At 40.7% G+C, this 24,322-nt stretch overlaps 1 protein-coding gene across 2 annotated transcripts in view; it reads left to right on the top strand.

Moving 5' to 3' along the window:
* The window catches only part of PLBD1 (phospholipase B domain containing 1), a 1,215,938-nt gene that overhangs the window by 127,868 nt on the left and 1,063,748 nt on the right, over positions 1-24,322 (top strand). The window lies entirely within an intron of this gene.

Raw genomic sequence — 24,322 nt, 5'->3', positions numbered from 1 at the left:
GTAAAAAAAAAATAAAACAGAAAATCACCTTTTCTCCAGGTCTCTTAAGTCCAGCATTGCAGTACCTGCAACCAAGCAGGTTGTGATGTAAAGGTATTAATATAACAATACATTTTGCTTAAAGATACATGCTGTTTGTCTTCTCACTTCAACTGTTAGTTTTCCCAGAATTTTTTCTTCCTTGGCTACAACCAATATTCATAGCTTATCATTGTAATTATGTAGTTTCAAAATGACTTGTCTTAGTGACTTTGAGAAAGCTGAGGCAGCTTCAGTGCCCAGCATGCTATCTTAGTCTATCTCAGTGCATAGCCTAGGTAGAGACAGGTTTAACGAGTTGGGTTGAGAGTCTTCTGAAAAGAAAATCATAAAAGATCTCACAAGGCCTTCCTTGCCAGATCCCTCAAAGCCTTCCCTGAGTCCTGTTAAGCAGAGATTATTTCAATGTTGGAAGTTTTCTAGATCATCAGTTTTCAGTTACAGTAGGTGAATGGTACTCTGGTGGTCTCTAAATGTGGTTTGAATGTCTTGCATTTGGGTGGGAAAAACTGGAAATTCTAGGAAGACTGTTTGGCTGTCCAGGCTTCAATATCACCTTTATTGGTCAACTCCAAGGCTTTGATTTTTGAGGTATTAGATAAAATATTTTATAACAGCCTGGTGAGGTTATCTCTTTTAGCTTCCAAGGAAGAATGTTGCAGTCAGACCAACACTGTTTCCCCATCTGTATAGCAGGTTGTCATATGGTATATCTTTTATTATAGCATCCCAAGTAGGAAGGTCCCAAGCTTGCTCGAGGCTAATAAAACTGATTATACTGCTCTGTACCACTCAAAATGTTAGGTTCATGCATGTTTGTGTATATGTGTGTGGAGTGTATGGCCATAAGTGTGTTCAGGTGGAAGGGTGTCAAGTTGTGTATGGGGGGAGTTCTGTGAGAGTGTGTGTGCATGTCTGTCTGTCTGACTGGATATGCATGTGTGAGTATATGTGTGTGGACTGTATGCCCATAAGTTGTGTATGTGTGTGTGTGGGGGGTTCTATGTGTGAGTGTGTGTGTGTGTGTGTGTGTGTGTGTGTGTGTGTGTGTGTGTGTGTGTATGTGTGTGTGTTTGTGTGTGTGTGTGTGCATGAGTGAGTATGTCTAGCACCTTTGAGTGGAAGAATTCATGTTAATTCACTCTATGTGTGAGGAGAGTCTGTGAGAATGCATATGTGTGTATGTGTGTGTAGTGTGTGCCCATAAGTGAGAGGGTCTCAAGTTGTGTGTGGGGGGAGTTCTTTGAGAGTGTGTGTATGTGTGTGTCTTTCTGCCTGCTTAAATGGCTACAGTAGGGGGATTAAGGAGGAGAATGATAGTGCATGTGCATGTGTGTCTGTGTGTGTCTGTGTGCATCTGTGTGTATGGGTGAGTGTGTCCATGAGCACCTTTGAGTGGAGAAATGTGTGTTAATTGATCATATGTGTGGGAGGAGTCTGTAGGAATGAGTGTGTGTATGATGTATGAGTGGCTCCATGAGTGTGTAAGAGAGTGACTAGGGTGATTCCTCTGCCAACATGATGCAGGGGCCACAGCAGTAATTACTGACCAAAAGTGCTGTTTTGTACTGGTGTTCATTACACATTATTGAGAGGCATGCAAATTAGCCAATAAAGAAGTCTTCCTCATTGTGGCTAAACGTGTCTTGAAATCATAAATTACCCAACTATGTAGCCTGCACCTATCTGTGGTATGGCAACTATTAAGATTACATTATTGTCACTGCACAAGTGCAACGAAATTTGTAGCAATCCTAAGGTGCATTCACATATAATGAACATGGATAAGTAAGAGAATACAATACAATACCAAACAATACAATATAATGCAGTAAGTGACTCATTTATTCCACTTGGGTATAATTGTACATGAAAGGAATAAGGTAAGGTGCACAGGAATGTAAACATATATCTTATAGTGCAAATGGCTATTGTCTATATTCAGTGTGAGCATTTAGCATTGTTCAGTTCACGTATGGCTGTGGGATAGAAACCGTTCTTAAGTCTATTTGTCAGAGATGGAATGGACCTGAACCATCTGCCAGTAGGTAGCAGCTCAAACAGGTGATGTCCAGGATGAGAAGGGTCTTTCAAGACGTTGGTTGCCCTGCTGAGACAGTGAGAGCTGAAAAGTTCCTCCAAAAAGTGGCAGTGAGCAGACACTGATTTTCTGGTCAGAGTTAATGATCCTTTGAAGGGCCTTCCTGTTGGCATACCTCATGGAAATGCAGTATGTCAGCACACTTTCAATAAAACAGTGTTAAAAAGATAGCAGTAGCTTCTCCTGCAGGTTGTTTTTCCTGAGGATCCTGAGGAAATATAGTCTCTGCTGTGCCTTCTTGACTGCCTCCTTGGTGTTTATGGACCAAGAGAGATCTTCTGCCACATGTACACCTAGAAACATGAAGGCAGGAACCCTTTCCACACAGTCTCCTTTGATGTATATTGGGTTGTGATCTGCATTATGCTTCTGGAAATCTATTATGAGTTCTTTTGTTTTGATAGAGTTCAGGGCAAATTTGTTCTCAGTACACCATGCAGCCAGTCTTTGAACTTCATCTCAATATGCTGTCTCGTCTCTTCCTGAAATAAGTCCAACCACCGTGGTGTCATTTGCAAACTTAATAATGGTATTAGTAGAATGAGAGGGGACACAGTTATGGGCATAGAGAGTATACAGAGTGGGGCACAGCCTTGTGGGACACCAGTGTTTAGCCTGCGAGTGGATGAGAGGTACTGGCCTAGTCTAACAATCTGAGGACGATTAGTCAAAAAGTCTTTAGTCCAACAAGTAGATTCTGAAAATCGTAGGCCTGTACGTTTAGTGACCAGTCTATCCAGGATAACTGTGTTAAAAACTGAACTAAAGTCTACAAAGAGCATCCTCACATAGCTGCTGCTCAAGATGATAAAGTGCAGTGTGTAGGGCAGTGGAGATGGCATCCTTCGTAGACCTGTGTGCTCTCTAAGCATACTGGTGTGTATTTGAGATAACTGGGAGACTGTGCTTGATATGTTGCAGAACTAGTTGTTCAAAACACTTCATGATAACTGGAGTAAGTGCCACTGGATGGTAGTCATTGAGATTACTGATGACAGGTTTCTTTGGCAGTGGAATGATCGTAGTGGACTTTAGACAAGATGGCATAGTAGACAGAGATAATTTGAAGATCTTTCAGGGCCAGCAGCCTTTCTTGGATTAACTGCTTTGAGTACATCTTACATTGTGCTCTTTACTGTGAAGTTGTGGTTGTAGGAGGCTGGTATATGTGACATGAGACTGCTGTGGCCTATCTGCTGGTGCTTAGGTGTGACTGTCATGGCTGTTTCCACCTCAAAACAGGTGAAGAAATAATTAAGTTTCTCTGCCATTGAAGCATTTCCATCAACAGCTATATGGTTACTGGATTTATGATTGGTGATGTGCTGAATACCTTGCCATAGTTATCATGGGTCCTTGTCAGTGAAGTAGTCCTCTATCTTCCTTTTATAGGCTGATTTAGCCTCGCTGATGGCTTTCTTTAGGTTGGCTCAAGCCACGATATAAAGGACCCTGTTGCCAGACCTGAGGGCTGTATTGCGGTGCTTGAAAATAAATCTAACCTTGTTTGTCATCCAGAGCTTCTGATTAGGGTACACATGAATGTGTTTGCTGATAGTGACATTGTCAACACAGGCTTTTATGTAGCAGAGTAGCCTTGATGTGTACTCTTCCAGATCCTCTGCTCTTACTGGAGTCTTTATTCATGTCCCACCAAAAAGCTGTGTGGCCTGCCAGCTCAATGGCTGCATCTACTATACATGAGTTTAGCCACATCTCTGTAAATAGTAAAACGCAACAGTCTCTTACAAGTTTGTTCTCAGAAATCTTTAGCTGAAGTTCATCAATTTTGTTTGCAATAGATCTGGCATTAGCAAGAAATATGCTGGAAAGATGTGATTTGTAGGATGTTTCCTTAGCCTAGCATGTAGGCCAGACCTGCAGCCACGCTTTTGCTTCCTGTGTCTTCTCCTCCATCTCTTGCCTGGGTTGACAGTAATTCAAGGAGAGGCTGGTGCTCTTGCTGTTTCCTCTAGTATGTCATATGAGTGTAAGAATTCACTTAAAACAGACTGAGGGTGCTGAAATCTGATATGCAAGAGATCAGCCTGACTGAACTCAACAGCAAAGAGCATTCATATGAACACAAAAAACACAGCAAACAAGCACCAAGAAGTCTATTATCTGTGAATCCCATGCTGTGGTTGTCAAGTCACCTTATTACCATTTAAAAAATGACTCCTGAGTTAAGTACTCAATGCCTGAATCAGTTCCTGTGACATCAATACATATCCTTGTATCTTTCCAACTGAATTATCACAGTGTATTTTATTTTGGCCCTACAGACAGTGATCTTGCTTCCAATAGTAGGTTTAGAACTCAGCAGCTAGAGTGTTGACTGGTATCTCTCAGACCTGTTATAATAGTCTTTTGCTGCCAATCTGTATTAAATGCTGGTCATGGTAAAGTTGTTTTTCTCAAGATCATAGTCCTGAACTTCCATGCCGTGTATGTCATTAGTTTTGTAAAAAGCACAGCTAATATAACTTCTGCTGCTTCATGGCAGCTATCTGTTTAAATATTTTTTGGAAACTGCTGTGGTGGCTTACTGGGTGTATTCACTGCAGTTTCTGTGTCTTATTTCTTTAAATTATAAAACCTCCCTGGTAATAGTTTATGGTCACCTCCTTCTTTCCTGCAGTATTTTAAAATAATCCTGACTTGCTGATAAGTTTTGAAAAAAAAAACAGAGCTCAGCTAAGGGATCTGCTAGGTAGTGGCAGCAGTTATTGGTTTAACTGCTATAAGGTAACTGTTGTGGCAAGCTCACTGATGAAGTTCACTGCAGGTTTTGCACTGTATTTCTTTAAACTATAGACTTTCCGTTGTGATAGTTTGTGTTAGCTCCCTCTTTCCTGCTGTATTTAAATACAGTCCACTTGAGAGAGTAGTCATAAGCTTGAGCGTGTGTGATATCAGAGGAGTAGCTAGGCCATCTAGATCCCAGGAAAGACCTTCATTCAGCACCCCCACCCAGGCAAAAAAAGTTCGTTTTTTTTTTAACAGGGGTGGTAAAACAATGCCTTGACAACAGCTATTCACAAAACATAAGAGACCAAGAACCTCAAAAGCATGTCCAAACAGGATAAACATGCACACAATGCAAATCCTTTTATTCTAGCAACTTTCTAAGTTTAAATTTTAGAAGAGCAATATTTAAAATGTGTCCCTATTGTTAGACCTTTGACCCTATTATTTTAGGCATTATCCAGATTTCTTGAGTTAAGAGCTTGAGAGGCATGCTCCCCTGAAACTGCTTTCATAAGGCACAGAGACGTGTTACTTTTTTCAATGACCAAAAAGAGACTAGCAATATAAATCTGGAGCGTGTGAGTGTCTCAAACCAACACAAGTGCAGGGATGCCTGTCTCCTTGCAAAAACATTTAAATTTCAGTGAGCCGGATCATCAAGGGGTTTACAGACACCAAATAAAGTATTCCCCCCAAAACCCCTTAAGCAATCTGTCCAGGTAAGCACAAGCACCAACTTAAACATTTCCCCCAATGACCTGTTAAGCAGTCCATCCAAGTATACACAAGCAACAAAATTAAACATTTCCCCCCAATGACTCCTTCAGCAGTCTGTTCAAGTATGCACTCGCATCAATTAAAATGTTTTCTCCAACATTCCCCTTCAGTAGTGTGTCCAAGTTTGCATGAGCACCAAAATGAAACATTCCCCCAATGACTCCTTCAGCAATCTGTCCAAGTTTGCACAAGCTCCAAAAAGAAATGTCCCGCTCCAAACCGATCCCTTAAGCAGTTTGTCCAAGTGTGCACAAGAAGTATACTAGTAAGTGATCCTACTTACTTGAGAAACTTGGTCTTTTTTTCTGTCCTAGTATCTCTTTCCACATACCACATATACCCACAGTGAGTGATTTAGATTTTAAAAAATGCTACATCCCTCAGCTCGCTGTGGGCACCAGTGACATAGCACAAGGCACACTGTCTTTTTTCACTTTGGCACTGCCCCTCTACCTGCACAGCCAGTTGCAGGCCTTTTAGGGATGGTGCCCAAGTAAGATGATATAAGCAGGGGCAGAAGGCACGCAGGAGCACCTCAGACATCCATTTAGAACATACACATTACCATTACCATTTCCCTTAAAGTGAAAAAAATAGTATTTGAAAAGCAGTATGTATTTTTATTTTTTATGTTATATTGGCAGATTGCTCCCTGGACAAGACAGTATCCAGGGCAATTGCCCCATTCGCCCCACCCTAGTTACGCTACTATGTGACATAAAGATACTATAGCACACATCAGTGCACATTAGCATCTGCGTGATTGTTTGGATGCATGAGTGACTAGAGCATTAGATCTTGGTTGTTTAAGTGATTTCCATTTAAACAAACTAGGTATGTATTCCTTGATTCATAAGAAATGCAGCAGCAGACTCATTGACGGCTATACTAAGTGCATCTATCGATAGAGCACTGTTTGGTGTTCATTAAATGGCTTTACACTTAGTGTAGGGCCTTAAAACAAGTGTAAATGGCAGAATATGTTAATGAAAGCATAAACTGTTGAATTACATGCTAATTAACCAGTCCAACATGGCAGAGCTATACAAGAACCTATAAAGCAATCGTGTACACTCAGTGTAGCCATTTGCCCTGAAATCCAAAATTCTTCAGATTACAGCGATGATTACACTTAAAAAAATGTTAGGGGTTACTGCTGCCATCATTAACCTATTTGGGCAATAGGCTTTAATTGAAGGTGCTGCTGCTGCCAGACATCAGCCAAAAAGAAGGGTGTTTAGACTCCATCTGACTTACCGTGGACCACATGACATAGGAATTGTTGAGCGATACAGGGTGGTCAGGGAAACGCTAGAGGAAATATGCAACCTCTGCTACCTTCACCAGAGGTCCCAGGGAAATCATGAAGAACCCTTCCAAGGGGAAACAAAAGTACGTGTAGCTTTACCTATTCTATCTACAGCTACTTTCAAGAGATCCAGATGATATACATTAGGGGTGTCACAGGCCTCAGCGTCCAGAATATTACATTCGTTTCAAAATGCAGTTGTACAACATGCAAGGAAGCATAACTGTTTCCCATGCACCCCAGAAGAAAGAACAAGAACCATGAAGGACTTTTCTGCAGTAGCACACTTTCCTGGTGCTTTGGGGGCCATAGATTGCACACACAGAAATAAAAGTTCCACCTAGTAAGCAGGGACCTCAGTACATTAACAGGAAAGGATATCATTCTATAAAGTGTCAGGCTGTCTGTAACACCCAAGGGATCATCTGCAATGTCTGTGCAGGTAACCCTGGCAGTTTTCACAACTCATACATATGGTACACCTGTGAACTGTACACAAGGTTTACTAGGGCTGACTTTCCAGAAAGGCATCTAGTAGGGGATGCAGTTTATGCAATAGAACCTTGGCTCATGACACCTATGAGAAGCCCACACAACTTCACCAAGTAAGGGTACGAGGATACCCATTCTCAAACTAGGAATATCCTACAATGTTTATTCAGCAGGCTCGGTTCAAGGTTCTGGTGTCTAGACACCTCAGGAGGTGCCCTGCAGTATAACACAGAAACCTCTACCATAATGCTCACAGCCTGTTCCCCGAAGCATAATGTCATTATCAGGAAACAGCTTCAGCAAAGACAGCAAGAACAGTTTGAGGCTGGACCACAGTTCCCATTACCACAGGCAGGGCCAGCAGATATAGATGAGGAGTCTGAAGGAGAGCCATCAGCTGCAGCTGCTGCCAGCAGCATAGGCGTACAATATGCCATGGCTCTGGGTAAGAGGCAAAGGATAGCATATGCACTGACTACGTAAATGAAAAAATAAGAGTCCAAGCATGTACAAATAATAAAACGTATGCCTGCAAAACTGCACAACCTTTACTTAACCACATAATAGTTGCACTCTGTTAACCTCAGAAACAACCCTCAAGGACACATCTTGTATCTGTAGCATTAACAAAGTAAGGTTAGTACCTGTATAGAAAAAAACAACAGAGTTATATAACTGAGGTGATATATGTCCCAGGTGTACAGTAGTATCAGTAATAGCTTATGAGTGATGTTTGCAATATACAGCTATGAATTTTGCCCAGTACTATGCATCAAGCATTTCAGTTGACCACTGAATATAAATCAGTGAACAGGTCAGTGATAGCATCATTTGCACAAGTATAACAGTAAGCAAAACTTAAACATCTAGTTTGACTTCGTTGGTAAGAAGAGTAGCAGAAATACAGCAAAGGCAAATGATTGTAGAAACAGTTATTCACAAATGATTATGAATGCTGTGTCTTTCGGCTTTTCCCGGTTAGGGGTCGCCACAGCGGAACTCCGGTCTGCTAATGATTGGCAGTAGATTTTTACATGCCGACTTGCCGGGCCTGACGCACAACCTTCAACGAAGGAACGCCCATTCACGCATGTCGCCACACAGAAGATGCTCTAACTGAGAATCGAGCTGAGCAACGTCTTACTGTGAGGCGGCAACGCTACCGCAGCACCACCACCGCAGTAGTTCACAAATGATTATGAATGATGAGTAAAAACATTTATTCTGCAGTACATTTACATTTAATAAGTCAGCATTAGTTATCCACTCTGCATCAGACATATATGCAACCCAAAGTCACAAAGAAATGTGCAGAGGGTAGAGCATAGTTATCATCACTTGCACAGGGTGGGGCAGAACAGGATACAAACCTGACACCAAGTGTGTGCAGTAGCAAGATATGTTTAGCAGTCAACAATACTGCTTAGATAAGTAGAGAGTGTGTGTGTGTGTGTGTGTGTGTGTGTGTGTGTGTGTGTGTGTGTGTGTGTGTGTGTGTGTGTGTGTGTGTGTATGTGTGTGTGTGTGTGTGTAGCAGTACGGGCAAGAATTTGTTGAATGTCCCTGTGTCTGCATGAACACAAGCAAACGGTATGGTAGCACTATATTTCTGGCATCTCGGGTGTGAGCAGTGTATGGCAAACTAGTCAGTTCAGTGTGGTCATCCCCAACCACAAGAACCACCTCTGCCAGTAGTTTCACTGCTAGCTCCATGGCCCTGACTAGAATTTGGGGTGCTACCTGAACATGAGTGATGTCTGCTGGATGAGCTGTCATCATGACTACATCCTGGACCACAACTATGTGGCCTACCATGTCAGGGTGGACACTGCAATCACTGATAGACCAGTGGGAGCAGTACCATTATGAGAGCAGATTTTGCACAGCCATGTTGGCTAACACCAGAAGATGTAGTGGCTCTGTGGCCACATGGCTTTGATCTAGAATGAGTCTGAAGTAAATCCAAGGCTTCCACTGTGCTAAAAAAAAATAAGTATATTTTAAGCTTACATTGCACTTTTTTAATGGTATTTTGCTTAATTCTTGCTTCATTTTTTGCTGTTTGTATTGCTGTGACTGTTTTTTTTTCTGCACTTTGAATTCCTAGTACTTCTGTATTTCATAGCAAAGGCTAGATTCAGATTTGCTGAATCTAGGCTTTTTGGTGTTACAGTACTTGAGCACTAAAACCAGCCATCCTACATTAAGAAGGCCCTCCTGCACCCTTGTGGCAGAAGTGTGTAGTCCAGGACCCATCTGAGTTGGGGATTGCTGGAAAAAGGCTCAGTTTTGGGCTTTTCTGTTTGTTAATTTCTGTTAAAACTGTTTAACTTCACTTGTGTTTAAGCCCGTATTTGTGCATAGCTGCGCACTGTACTGTGGGGTTTAGCAGTGCCGTGTATAGACGCAAACGCTTAGAAGTACAATTTTCCCTTGATGTCTGCTAGAGAACCCGCCTTAGCTCCACTGCCTCTCTGTGCACAACGCAGTTGTGCATTACTACCTAGTGAGCAACTCAGTTGTGCATTCTGAGGCGTTGATTCATTCTTCGACCGTTAGCCCTCCACAGAATAGCTGCCTTTGTTAGTCTCACAAGCAATCCCTGGTCCATTTAGCCCATCTCCACTAGTTACTACAAATATACCTGCCATAATGGACTGACAGTTTCCCATTTCTCCAGCCAACCTGAATGACATGGGCATCCTGAGGCAATGTAATAACTGCCTCATGTATACTGATGACCACTTGCTCATAAAGCAAACAAACACAGCATGTGAGAGATGCAACTATACCGTGAAATTAGAATCAGTCCTCTCACATAACAATGTACAAGACAGTACATTTTGTCAGCACACACAACTCCTCTCTCACACAAGATAAGGTCAAGACACATAAACCCACATACATGCAGGTACTCACTAAGAGTCTTCCAAAAGACCAGAGACCTCCCAAGCTCGAACAACATACACATAATGGTGCACAAACAGAATCTACCACTACATATAACTACACACATATCAGTGTCTCAACAATTAAGCCCCTAAAGCAAAACACCTCAAAACCTAATGTTCTGGTCATATGTGACTCAATAGTGAGACACACAGATGTTCCCCTCGGGTCTATATCAGAACATCGAAGTAGTAAAACTTAGAATATTCTGATATCGAACACTATTCAGTGAACACTAAGAATAGCGAAGCTGCAGAACAGCGAATTCTTTCCTCGGGAAAGAATTTGGTTGGTTGTTTCTGTGGCTTCGCTATTCTTAGCGGTGTGGTGGAAAGTTACGGGTTGAGTTCAAGTGTGTGATTGTTTGTACGTTAGGGTTAGGGGCGGGTTAAGTGAGTTAGGGTTAGGGCGTGTGTTAGCCGTGCATGCGATAGTGACAGACTTTAGGGTTAGGGGCGGTTTAAGTGAGTTAGGGTTAAGGTGTGGGTTAGGTGAGTGTGCCATAGTGACGGTCCTTAGGGTTAGGGTTTGGATTAAGGTAAGTGAGTAGATAGTAGTGTATGTTTAGTTTAGTGTAGCGTTAGATGCAGGAATTTAAGTGTATGTGTGTGGTTGCTGTTTGTGTGATGTGCTTGTTTTGTGTGTATGTGTTTTGGAGCAGCAAATTCTTTCCATGGGAACAAATTCGCTGTTCTGAATGTTCGATATTTTCATGTTTAGATGTTTTGGGGCTGCTAAAATAGTGTTCACTATTTTCATCTTTCGATAACATGATGTAAACGAGTTCCCCTCACCAGGCTGAACAAGGAGAAGGTCACGGTTAGCTGCCTGTCAGGTGCCAGGATCCTTCAAATCGCACATGCACTCAAGTCACTCAGCAACGAGTACTGTTATGACTCTGTCGTAGTACATGTTGGTGTGAATGACTTGAAATGTATCTCTCTCTGTACTATAAGATGAGAGATATGACCAAACTCTCAGATTATGTATCCCAGGCAGGTATGTCCGTAGTCCTAAGGAGCATTCTGCCTTCACCTAGGATAATGCCACAATACAGACAAAAAATTATTTATTTCAATAATTGGCTTAACTTCTGACATCAATCCAGGGGGATCCAATATCTGTCTACCTGGGAAGACATGACTGACAGTCCACACTGCTTTGTCAGAGATGACATTCACCTGTCTCCAGGTTTTCGGATACTGACAAAGATGATTGGCTCCGCATAGTGCCTTTTTTGGCAATGTCCAAACAAAAAAAACCTCTAATGTAAAGAAATCTACTAAAGACAAACACATGGTCATGCTGCTTAATGCTAGAAGCTTAAACAATAACTGCATTCCCTGTTACCACTCCTCACCTTGAAAGAAAAAAAACTTCAGATGTAAAGAAATCTACTAAAGACAAACTCATGGTCATGCTGCTTAATTCTAGAAGCTTAAAGAATAAACTGCATTCCCTGGAAGTACTCCTCACGATGGAAAATGCTGATGTTTGTGCAGTCACTGAGACTTGGTTCAAGCCCACTGAGAGCACCCTGGCTGTACAAGGCTATAGTGCCTGTCACACGTTCACACCCCAAAAGAAATGTGAAAGAACCAGAGGTGGAGGTGTATCCATCTTCATTAAATCCAAATACACCATGAGACTAGTGAAACAGTACAACTGTCTTGAGCTACTCCAAGTCCAATTAACGATAGGTAAAATACCTCTCCAAATCATCACTAGCTACAGATCCCCTACCATGAACCAGGAGACGCACACCACCTACCTGGACTTGCTAGAGTTACTCAGTATTCAGCCAATCACCGTGGTCATGGGAGATTTTAACTATCTTTCCATCGACTGGACAACTTAAATGAGCAAAACTGCGTTTGCTATGAGTTTCCTAGACTTTGTTAATTCAGATGGCCTGGAGCAGTTGGGGTCTGCACCCCACAAGGGGCTCAAATGTCCTGGATCTAGTGCTCACCAGTATGGGGGGGTCACTACACAACCCCTTGTGTGTTGCCCTCCTTGGTAAGGTCAGACCATAAATCTGTCTTGTTTGAAGTAAAGATCAAACCTGACACCCCCACAGGAGAAAAAACTGAAAAATTTCTCCAAAGCAAACTATTGCCTACTAAGCGATGGTGTAAAAAGTTTCGAAGTCCCTGCCAACATAGCCAACAATGACTGCTATGCAGAGGAATATGCAAATGCCCTACACAGCCACTTAAACAAATGCATTGACTAGGCTATACCCAACAGGAACAAAACCAGGTCTTCCCGAAAAAACAAACCACTGTGGAAGACTGTAAGTATAAATAAACTATACAACAAAAGAAAGTAGCTGATATCTAAGAACAGGAGGGAACTTACCCAACAGATGAAGAATGCCCTCCACAGCTTGAACAAGCAAATCAGATACCTTGTTAAGTTCTCTAAGGCTAGCTAAGAGTTTAAATTAGTATCCTAGGCAAAAGACAATTATGATTCATTCTTTAGCTTCATCTGAAACTTAAAAGGGAATGGTCAGCTGTGTGCCAAACCTATAGTGGACATGCCGAACTTATAGTGGATGGTACCACTCGCATTAAACCTGAGGAAATTGCCAGCCTGCTAGCCGATAGATTTGGCAATAACTTCAACCCCCCTGTCCCCACCAGATATACCCCAAAGCATTCCAGACACCAGTCCTCTACCAAGTGTCTCCAAAGATCAGGTCATACAAGCACTTTCCAAGGCCAAAAACATGGCCTCTGTGGGACCAGATAACATCCCAGGCTGCTTACTAAACAATCCAAAACAAAACCTAGTGGAACCACTTGGCAGTCTGTTTAACCATAGCCTGAGAACTGGCTTTGTCCCAGCAGAATGGAGAACAGCAATCCCCTTGCACAAAGGGGGGGTCCATCAACTTACCCAGGGAACGATCGACCCATAAGCCTAACCAGCCTTATCTACAAGGCCACAGAAAGAATCATTATGGACCTTATCCACAGGGACATGGGCAACTTTCAAACCTGTGACCTGACCCAGTTTGGTTTCATCAAGGGTAGATCTTGCTTATTAGACCTAGTGGAGGTCAAGGTTAGATCTTGCTTATTAAACCTAGTGGACTTTTTGAGAATGTTACCAAAGCCCTGGATGAAGGCAAAACAGTACATACCACTTATCTTGATTTAGCCAAGGGCTTTGACACAGTCCCCCATTAAGGCACCATAGAGAAACTCTCCCAGCTGGGGATTAACCCATACATTACTGGATGGGTAGCAAACTGGCTCACAGACAGAACGCACACTGTCAAAGCTGGGGAGTCCACCTCCACCAGTAGACTAATTAACAATGGGGTACCATAAGGATCTGTGCTGGGCTCTCTACTGTTTGGAGTCTATTTCTGCAAAGTCCAGGTAAAGGTAGATGCCCAGTGGCATTTGCAGATGACTGGAAATGGAGCGCAATCATAGAGCCCTCCGAACGATGTTAACATATTACAGAAATGGCTGACACAATCATTTGACTGGTGTCAAGCTCACGGACTAAAACTTAACACAAAAAATGCCTCATTATCCCCTTTGGTAAAGAAGTAACCCCTGCTAATTATGGTATAGATAGCACTCCTCTAACCTCAAACTCAGTGGTAAGAAAAGCATTCTACATTGTGCATCTAAGGGCATCGCATCCAAGAATAGGAAGGTTATAGCTCCTCTGTACTTGACCCTTCTCAGACTACTAACTGAGTGTAACACTCCACTCTGTATGTACCTCATCAGTTACTTGAAGCAACTGGACAGACCATTTTCTAATCAAAAGAGTGCAGGACCTCCAAAACATGACATACATGGAAAGACTGAAGGCTGTGTCTCTGTTCTCTGTATCATACAGGCTGCTGAGTGGTGACCTGTGCCTGGCCTACAGAGCAGTCTTGGACCCTGCCCTAATGGAAATGCTGCACATCCACAAATCAAGTGGGACAAGAATAACTCACTCCAGGGATCTCAATCTACCTGTGACAATAACAGAACATGCTGGATAGACAGATATATCTTCCTGCAATTGCCACTCCTCTGGAATAAGCTCTCACTGCATGTGAAGAAGAGCTTCGCAATGATCTTATTCAGGCACAACCTTTACATCTGGATGGGTGACCATAAATACACCATGGGAGTGGCACCAATGTCCCTCTTGCACAGGGGCAAGTCAGTGCTGATTACAGAATCACTCTGCTAAAAATGACCATTTCACTATAATCAGTAAGGGTACTCAGGATTTTCCATGGCTAGGCTTGTAAAGGCCCCAGGGCCATTAGCCTAGTAACATGTGAACCTATGAACCTATGACCCTTCCCCAGCAGACATTCCATTACAGACAATGCCAGATCCAGTGTGTCATTCATCCTGTCAAAAGAGTCACTCACACTGTTCAGGCAGTCCACATGTCAGAATGCACAATGTTTAGTAATTGCACTCTCTCTACTGAAGCCCTTGGGGAACGTGCCTATGCCTCTATGTGGCCCTACACATAACTGCATGGGACCTACACCAACATCAGGAGGGAGAGTGGACAGAAGGCTGCCTCCAAGCACCTCTACCAATCTGCCTGTGACCTCACCCCTCATGATAGTTAAAGGGAGAATCAACCAGTACTGCAGTTTGAGCAACCACACTATCCTGATCAACTGTGTCACCCCCTGTCTGTCTTATGTCTGAGGTCTCTGTGTCATGGGTATGCATAGGCATACTGACTGTGTCCAAAATAGAGGCAGGAGATCTTGGAGTCACAAACTCAGTGCACAGACTAATCTTCTGCACCCCATCCTGTGCCTGTTCATCGCCACCATCATCATAAAAAAATCTACTGATACTCTGACATCAGGTGGCAGGAGTTCCTTGGTGCCACAGGAAGGACCATCTATGATAACAAATAGGCAACACAAAAAAGAGAAATAGACTAAGAATGATCAAATCTATGTTATGTGAAATGTATATTAAAAATTAAGAGATGCTAATGAAATGAAAGCAAATTACTTTCAGTTCCACATACATCTTCCTTTTGTACATTAATAAGAATACAGAAGGTGTGCTTGCCATGTGTGGGTGGTCATGCAAAAAGAGAACCCAATGTGCCTAAGTATTAGAAATTCAGATTAAATATGGATGAAGAGCATCATAAAACAAATGACACAAAGGAACAAAAAACAATTGCCTTTACAGCAGCAGAATACAACACAGCTCATACAAAACGTACTTGTCAAGTTGACTCCCCTCCCTCTTTCTCCTGCTCCTTCACTGTCACCCCAGCCTTTTTTTCTGTCCCTTTATACATATGTACATACATATATCAATCTATACATATCTAGATATGTATACATATGTGTGCATGTGTGTGTGTGTGTGTGTGTGTGTGTGTGTGTGTGTGTGTGTATATATATATATATATATATATATGTATACACATACATACACACATATATATATATATATATATATATATATATATATATATATGTGTGTGTGTATATATATGTGTGTGTGTATGTGTGCGTGTTTATTTACAGTGGCAGTTATTTAATTTTATTACATACCAGGAACTTCTGCAGTAGACACACTCATGGGCAATTTGCCTGACATCTGGCTGATCATATGATCGGCCCTATGTCTTATTTTGGAATATGTACATCTATGGTCTCTGATTGCATTAACATTAATGACCACCTGCTTCCAGATACTGTATTGGGAGGACTTGTCATCCCTGCCTATCTCTAAGAGGAATGACCCATGGTGACATAGTGCCTGAATGATTGCATCATGCTTAGCATCAGTTTTTGAAGGTTTATGGAGTGCAGATGTCTGAGTGAAAATATAAAAGGAAAACAAATAGATAAGTAAAACAAAATTGTTAACCAAACAAAAATCTGTTAATGTATCTGTCCGTCATGCACAAAATACATGAAAAAAGGCTCCATATGAGTACACATAACTTAAAACATATATGCCCCCAACCATCAAGCAAAGAAATTAATTGATAAAAAATGCTAGGAGGACAAACATTGCTAACTCTGTAGTACATTGCAGCATTAACAAAAATAACATACACCTGTCAAGGAAAATGGATAGCAATTTGTGTCACCTATTAGAACATAGGTGTTTAGGTACATACCAAAGGGGGCATTGTACTCAATGATAGGTCTGATGAATGCTGAATACAGTGGAGCAATGACTTTCTTGGACTTAAATGCCATACCTTTGTTTATAAGTTGCGCAACATAGAAGGATTTCCTCACTACTGTAGACACATGATGGTCAAAGGCAAGATTTACTATCTATGTGTGTCCTTAAGTCCCTGACTACTGGGTCAACTCTATGGGGTGTGTTGTCAATATGATAGTTGCCATGGGTGGATGACTTCCCAAAGGATACTATGATGCATTTCTTGGCATTTAGTTTTAATCCATGACTCTGACACCAGTTGTTTGTCTGTGTCAGCCCCTGCTGGAGAACATTTGTGTCAGTGTGGGATTCAATGACAACTCCTAATTTGCAATCATCTGCAAATTTAGTCAGCCAGAGACCAGTGACATTGGCCTTCTGCGGTCCAAGAACTGATTCCTGAGGGACTCCACTTGTGACTGGCCTCTTTGTAGAGATGGACTCCCCAATTCTAACTTCCTGGGTCCTGATGTGAGCCAGTTGGCTGTCCACCGGGTGACATATGAGTTTGTACCTAATCTTTTGAGTTTGTCAACAATGCCCAAGTGATTTTTTGACATTTATGTATGAGATGGAAGAAAAGAGAATATCTTACTTAGATGTATTATCCGAGAAGGATATAGAGAATAATAGGTATACCTGCTGTATTTTTAGAAAACCTACATTTTCCAATACATTTTTACACTACAGCAGTGAGCTCCCTCTTCCAAAGGAGAGCAGATGTAAAAGGACAACTCGTAAGAGCTGCACATGTGACCACATTGGACTCCCATTGTAGAGAAGAATGTGACGAACTTAAAGATATGTTCACAAAAAGAGGGTACCCAGAGGGTCTTTTGAATGACTTGCTTCAAGAAGTCCAATATAAAAGAGAGATAGGACATTTTATACACCATAATTACTGACATTATTGTAACTTTCGAGAGTGTGCAGTATAAAAAGTGCGAACCATATCAGAATATTGTTAGGACTTTTGTTATTACTTTTAACACCGACTGTAGCAAGTTATAATGGATTCTTACCAGAAACTGGATCATTATGAGGGATGATTTACAGGTTAAGGAGAAAGTAAGTGAAAAAACAGTTTTAGTTTACAGAAAAGGTATCAACTTTAAAAGTATTTTTGAAAATCAGAATAGAAGTAATAATGTAGTAAACCCTATCATGAAAAAATGTGGCAATTGCACACTGAAGGAGAGATATTATAGTGAAACTGTTGTAGTAGTATATGTTGCTGTGTGTGAATCTTGTCCACGTTTTTATGTAGGTAAAACTGAACGAAAACTATGGGAGCATATTTCCAAGCATAAATATGACATTAGGAAAAGTAAACTGACTAATGCTTTATATAAACACATTCAAGCATACCCATGTCATGATTTTAAATTTATTATTATTGAAAAGGTAAATAAAAACATTGGAGGGGAGGGGTCCATGGTCTTTGCTTTTAAAGAAAAGGGAGTTATTTTGGCAGCTGCTTTTGAATGTTTGTAATTGTCCAGGACTAAATGAGCACTCTTAAGTCAGTTGTATTTTGAAGCTAGAAGCACTCTGCATATAATTTGGGTCTATATAAAATCAGTGAATATTTAAAAAAATCAAACGCTGATTTATCAACCCCATGTAAGTGAAAGCTTACAATCCCGAACACTTAGAACAGTGATTTTTTTCCAGGGAAAAAAAATCGCTGTTCCAAAAAAGAAAAAAAAAATTTAAAACATTACATAACGTGGGGGGACCCCCCACATCCCCTCTACTTATATATATAACACTCTTTTGTATAATTTTTAATGGATTTAAACTGTTTCCTGTTACACAATTGTACAGTCTTTTTAGCTTTTAGAATACCACTTTACGAAGCTAATTGCTGATGTTACTTTGTATCATGTGAGTTGACTTGGACTATTTAAAGTGTGGATTTTACTTGTTTTATTCATCTGAAAAAGTCTTTTAAACTTGGAGATGAAAGTGCTAATCATTTTAATATTTTTGAAATGATTAAAGTAGTCTGTCAGTTTTTCCAGCAGTGGCGTACAGTTTTTTTGTTGTTGTTGTTGTTTTTGGTTTACAATGTTTTTAAATTTCTTTTTCTTCTTTTCCTGGTTTGAAGTTTGTTTTGTACTGTTATGTCCATGACGGGCCTGCTGGTTCACCGACTTTGTTCTCCCAAATGGATGTGGGGAACTCCATATGTCAGTAGTAAACCTGACTTTATTAATACAGCAACTTTCCCAAAGGCTTGATGATTTATCTAATGATCGTAATACCCTTTGAGAGAGAAGGGGGTATCAGAGCCAAGGATTAAGGGTGAATGGGGTGCACCCTCTTTCATCGAGTACTGGAGCAGCCATTCCTAATAATGGGATGAACAATGCTGTGAGTAACCCTGTGAACAACAACAATGTGGTGGAAAAAAACCCTAACGGTCCTGTGAGGTATCATCCTTATCAGGGTGATGTGCCGAAACTGAATGTACGGCTTCAACATAAGTTTGATTTCAAAGTCGAACCTACAGTGCGAGAATGTAGCCTCAATGATAAGCTTAACGAATTGGATTACAAACAGTTGAAAGTCAAGAAATTGCAGCTGGAGAATGCTTATTTTTTGGTGTTATTCAAAGTTAACAGGATACCGAAAATATTGAGAGTTTGGCAATATCCTACTGGTCTTGAGAAAAAAATCACCATTACAATGCGACCTCCTGGCCATTTCTGACATGCAGGGTTTCGAGCATTTAGAACTTTTAATCAAACTTAATTTAAAATGTGTTGATAAATTGATAGCTGGAATTAACATTCTAAATGGGCTCGTAACTCAGGATTTGCAACATGAGAATTTTAAATATGAATATGTTAGAATATTTATCAGTATAGAACAACAAATGCAGATCCTAAAAGCCACAAAATTAGAAAAATGGAAAGGGATAGACTAGACTATCTCAATTATGTGGTCTACCCTAGCCCTCCAGAATACCAAACATGGGGAAGGAAGAAATTCTGACAGAATTATGACCAGTCCTCCCTTAATAATAATAATAACAGTTTTAATAACAACAATGACTCAAATGTATCTAATGGTAACAACACTAACTGGGAGAACAACCAACATATTTCCATGAATGACCCTGTAGAATTTCCCCCATTCAGATGTTCCAAAAAAATCAGGTAGAGGCATCAGAGAAACCAATAGGAGCCCCAATACTCTCCCACACCCCCTCGGAGGAACCAATGGCAATCGAACAATAAGTTTCCACCCCACAATTCGACCAATCACAATGACAACAAGGACCAAGGAGGTAACAATGAACTTGGACTCTATTAAGACATGTATCAAAACACATGATAATTTTGAAATGAACAGTTCTGATTGTATTGTAACAACAAATGATAACAGTGATTTTAAAATGTATAATTTTTCAACAACTAACATTGACGTCAACATGGTAGAAGTGGTTTAACTTTTGTCCCTTCAAAAAAGCTAATATAGCAGTAGTCCTTATGGTAAAAAAGGTTTGACCTTTGTCCCCACAAAAAAAGCTAATATAGCACCTTAAAGTGTATTTAGGAAAATTACATTTTAAAATTATGTTCAATGGTTTCAACATCTATGAATAGTCTAAGGGTGTCCAGTAGATTTACCCCCCCCTCCAGTCTGGTTTTGCAGTTGTAAGAGAAGGTGTGCGAGCTACATATTGGAAATATATTGACAAATAATAATAAAGAAAAAAGCATAATATGTGTGCACATGAATGGAACCAGTTGGATTTTATTAGCAAGTAAAATATTAGGATTATGAAACCAGATAATGGGGGAGGTTTAGTTGTTATGGACACACGTGACTACAATAATAGCATTTTAGATTTATTAAAGGAAGACACTTATGAATTGGTGTCAAAGAACCAATTATGTGGGGCTTATAACAAAATTACATTACAGTTGAACAATATGTGTATAGAAAGCCATATTAATATTGATGAATTTTAATTATCTTAATATGGCTTCTCCTATGGTGCCTACTTTGTTTGGAGTCCCAAAAATATTAGGAATCCACCTATGCATCCAGTTGTTGACAGAAGAGGTTCCATCACAAGTCCATGTGCAAAATTCTTGCATGAAAAGTTAAAAACACGGGTCTATATCAGATCACCGAACTTTCAAAATTTCGAGTATTCTAATATCGACCTGTTTTCAGCGAACGCTGAAAATATCGAAGAAACAGAAAACCTAATTTTTTCCTAGGGGAAAGAATTTGGTTGTCTGTTTATGTTGCTTTGGTATTTTCTGCGCTGTGGTGGAAAGTTACGGGTCGGGTTCGGTAAGTGTGTGATATTGTGGACGTAAGGGTTAGGGCGGGGTAGGTGAGTTAAGGTTAGAGCACGGGTGAGGTGATTGTGCAATAGTGACGGACCTTAGGATTAGGGTTTGGGTTAAGGTAAGTGGATAGTTAGTGGTGTATGTATAGTTTAGTGTAGGGTTAGGTGTAAGAGTTTAGGTGTATGCGTGTGTGGACTGCTGTTTGTTTGGTGTGCTTGTGTTGTGTGTATGTGTTATGGAACAGCAAATTGTTTCCCTAGGAAAAAAATTCGCTGTTCTGTATGTTCGATTTTTTAAATTTTCGATTAATAGGTTTCGATATTAGAACACTCGAAATTTTGAAAGTTCTGTGTTCTAATATAGACCCGAAAACACTATGGAGAAAAGAAAGCATATATGTATGGACTCCTAGGACTTCCTGAATAAAATTAATAACTTAATGTATAACATTAATGATAGATTCATAACTATAGACATTAAGGATTTATATAGTATAGTTCCTCAAGATTTGGGTATGTAGTGGTTTACAAAAATGGATTAGCAAGGAGGAAGTAAGGATAGCTATGAAGAGAATGAAGAATGGAAAAGCTGTTGGCCCAGATGACATACCTGTGGAAGCATGGAGGTGTTTAGGTGAAATGGCAGTGGAGTTTTTAACCAGATTGTTTAATGAAATCTTGGAAAGTGAGAGGATGCCTGAGGAATGGAGAAAAAGTGTTTTGGTACCGATTTTTAAGAATAAGCATGATGTGCAGAGCTGTAGTAACTACAGAGAGATTAAAGTGATCAGTCACAGCATGAAGTTATGGGAAAGAGTAGTGGCAGCAAGGTTAAGAATAGACATGATGATTAGTGATCAGCAGTATGGTTTCATGCCCGGAAAGAGCACTACAGATGCAATAATATCGTCCCTCAAATATTATGTCAGGAGGAGTTGCATTGTGTTTTTGTAGACTTAGAGAAAGCATATGACAGGGTGCCTAGAGAGGAGTTGTGGTATTGTATGAGGAAGTCAGGAGTATCAGAAAAGTATGTAAGGGTGGTACAGGATATGTACGTGGGTAGTGTGACAGCGGTGAGGTCTGCAGTGGGAGTGACTGATGCGTTTAAGGAGGAGGTGGGGTTACATCAAGGATCTGCTCTGAGCCCTTTCTTATTTGCAATGGTGATGGACAGGTTGACAGACGAGATCAGACAGGAGCCCTGGTGGACTATGATGTTTGCAGATGACATTGTGATCTGTAGTGAGAGTAGGGAACAGGTGGAGGAGACCCTGGAGAGATGGAGATATGCTCTAGAGAGAAGAGGAATGAAGGTCAGCAGGACTAAGACAGAATATATGTGTGTGAATGAGATGGAGGATAGAGGAATGGTGAGGATGCAAGGAGTAGAGGTGGCGAAGGTGGAGGAGTTTAAATACTTGGGGTCAGTAGTTCAGAGTAATCGGTGAGTGTGGAAGAGAGGTGAAGAAGAGAGTACAGGCAGGATGGAGTGGGTGGAGAAGAGTGTCAGGAGTGATTTGTGGCAGACGAGTACCTGTAAGAGTGAAAGGGAAGGTCTACAAGAGGGTAGTGAGAGCAGCTATGTTATATGGGTTGGAGACAGTGGCATTGACAAAAAGGCAGGAGTTTGAGCTGGATGTGGCAGAATTAAAGATGTTAAGATTTGCACTGGGTGTGACAAGGGTGGACAGGATTAGGAATAAGTATATTAGAGGGTCAGCCCAGGTTGGAAGGTTTGGAGACAAAGCCAGAGAGGCACGATTACGTTGGTTTGGACATGTGCTGAGAAGGGATGCTGAGTATGTTGGGAAAAAGATGTTAAGGATGAAGCTACCAGTTAACAGGAAAAGAGTAAGTCCTAAGATAAGGTTTATGGATGTGGTGAGAGGACATGCAGGTGGTTGATGTGACAGAGCAAGATGCAGAGGACAGGACGAAATGGAAACAGGTGATCTGCTGTGGCGACCCATAACGGGAACAGCTGAAAGAAGATGATGAGTGGTTTACAAATTACCTGTCTTATAGACGATTACCTCAGGAAGCAATAATTCTTTTTGAAGGAATTTTGGAAATAATTTTGAAGAATATTTTTTTTAATATTTGAGGGACGATATTATTTACAAAAAAAGTGGTGTGGCATTTGGGTCTCCGTGTGGATCCCTTTTTACTAATGTAGTAATGGCTCAATGAATTGGGAGGGTGGCCTAATGGTTAAGGTGTTTGCCTTGCAAACACAAGGTGCAGGGTTTGAGTCTCACAAGGTATAATTGGCTAGGCTTAAAATGGCTCACAAGGGCAGTTAGCCTAGTACCAATCTATGAACCTATGAACTGATGTACTTATTCAATCAACATTTCAAGGGGTCATTCAGGTTGTATGTCCATTATTTAGATGATATATTTATTATGTGGAAAGACAAAAATGGAAACATAGTTCTTTTTAGACAGTATTAACAATACAACTGATTTTTTGACATTTACATATGAGATGGAAGAAAAGAGAATAGCTTTCTTGGATGTATTATTAGAGAAGGATGTAGAAAATAATAGTTATACCTCCTGTATTATTATTACAGAAAAATGCAGAGAATAATAGTTTTACCTCCTGTATTTTTAGAAAACCTACACATCCCACTGCATTTTTACACTACACCAGCATGCACCCTCCCCGCCAAAAGAAAGCAGGTGTAAAATGACAACACATAAGAGCTGCATGGAGGACCACACTGGATTCCCATTTTAGGGAAGAATGTGGCAGACTTAAAGACATGTTCACAAAAAGATGATATTTTGAATGACTTGATACAAGAAGTCCAATATAAAAGAGAGCTGGGACATTTTACTCCCATTTTATACACCATAACCACTGACATTATTGAAATTTTAGAAAGTATGCAGTATAAAAAGTGTGAACCATTTCAGAATATCGGCAGGACTTTTGTTACTACTTTTAACAATGACTATAGCCAAGTTAAAATGGATTCTTAACAAAAACTGGATCATTATGAGGGATGACATACAGGTTAAGGATAAAGTAGGTGAAAAAAACAAATGTTAAGTTGTCAATCTCGCCTTCATTCTTGCTTGATGGGTTCGGAGCCGATCCTCGGCTCCGACTCGGCACTTGCTTTAGCTCGAGAACTCCTTTTACCAGCTTGAGGCAGCCCCATATCCCATGATGCAAGGCAGTAAGTACCCAGATCTCGTTTGCCGCTTCGCTTGGGAGGTCTTCTCTTTACCAGCTCCTGGTAAGTTGTTCACTTTTGTGAAGTTTTAAGCCCCTTTTTACTAAAAAACCTTGTATTAATAGTTTTAAACTTATATTATTCCTTTTCTGACAGAAATTTCCTGTCTCCTTTATTTTTTGTTAGTGTATCTTAAAAAACCCTTCCCATCCCC

Source organism: Protopterus annectens, chromosome 1.part1, assembly GCF_019279795.1.
Source record: "Protopterus annectens isolate FY-2018-M chromosome 1.part1, PAN1.0, whole genome shotgun sequence".
NCBI classification, from domain to species: Eukaryota; Metazoa; Chordata; order Ceratodontiformes; family Protopteridae; genus Protopterus; species Protopterus annectens.
The sequence above is the reverse complement of the archived record's forward strand: the minus strand, read 5'-3'. Positions and strand labels throughout refer to the sequence as shown.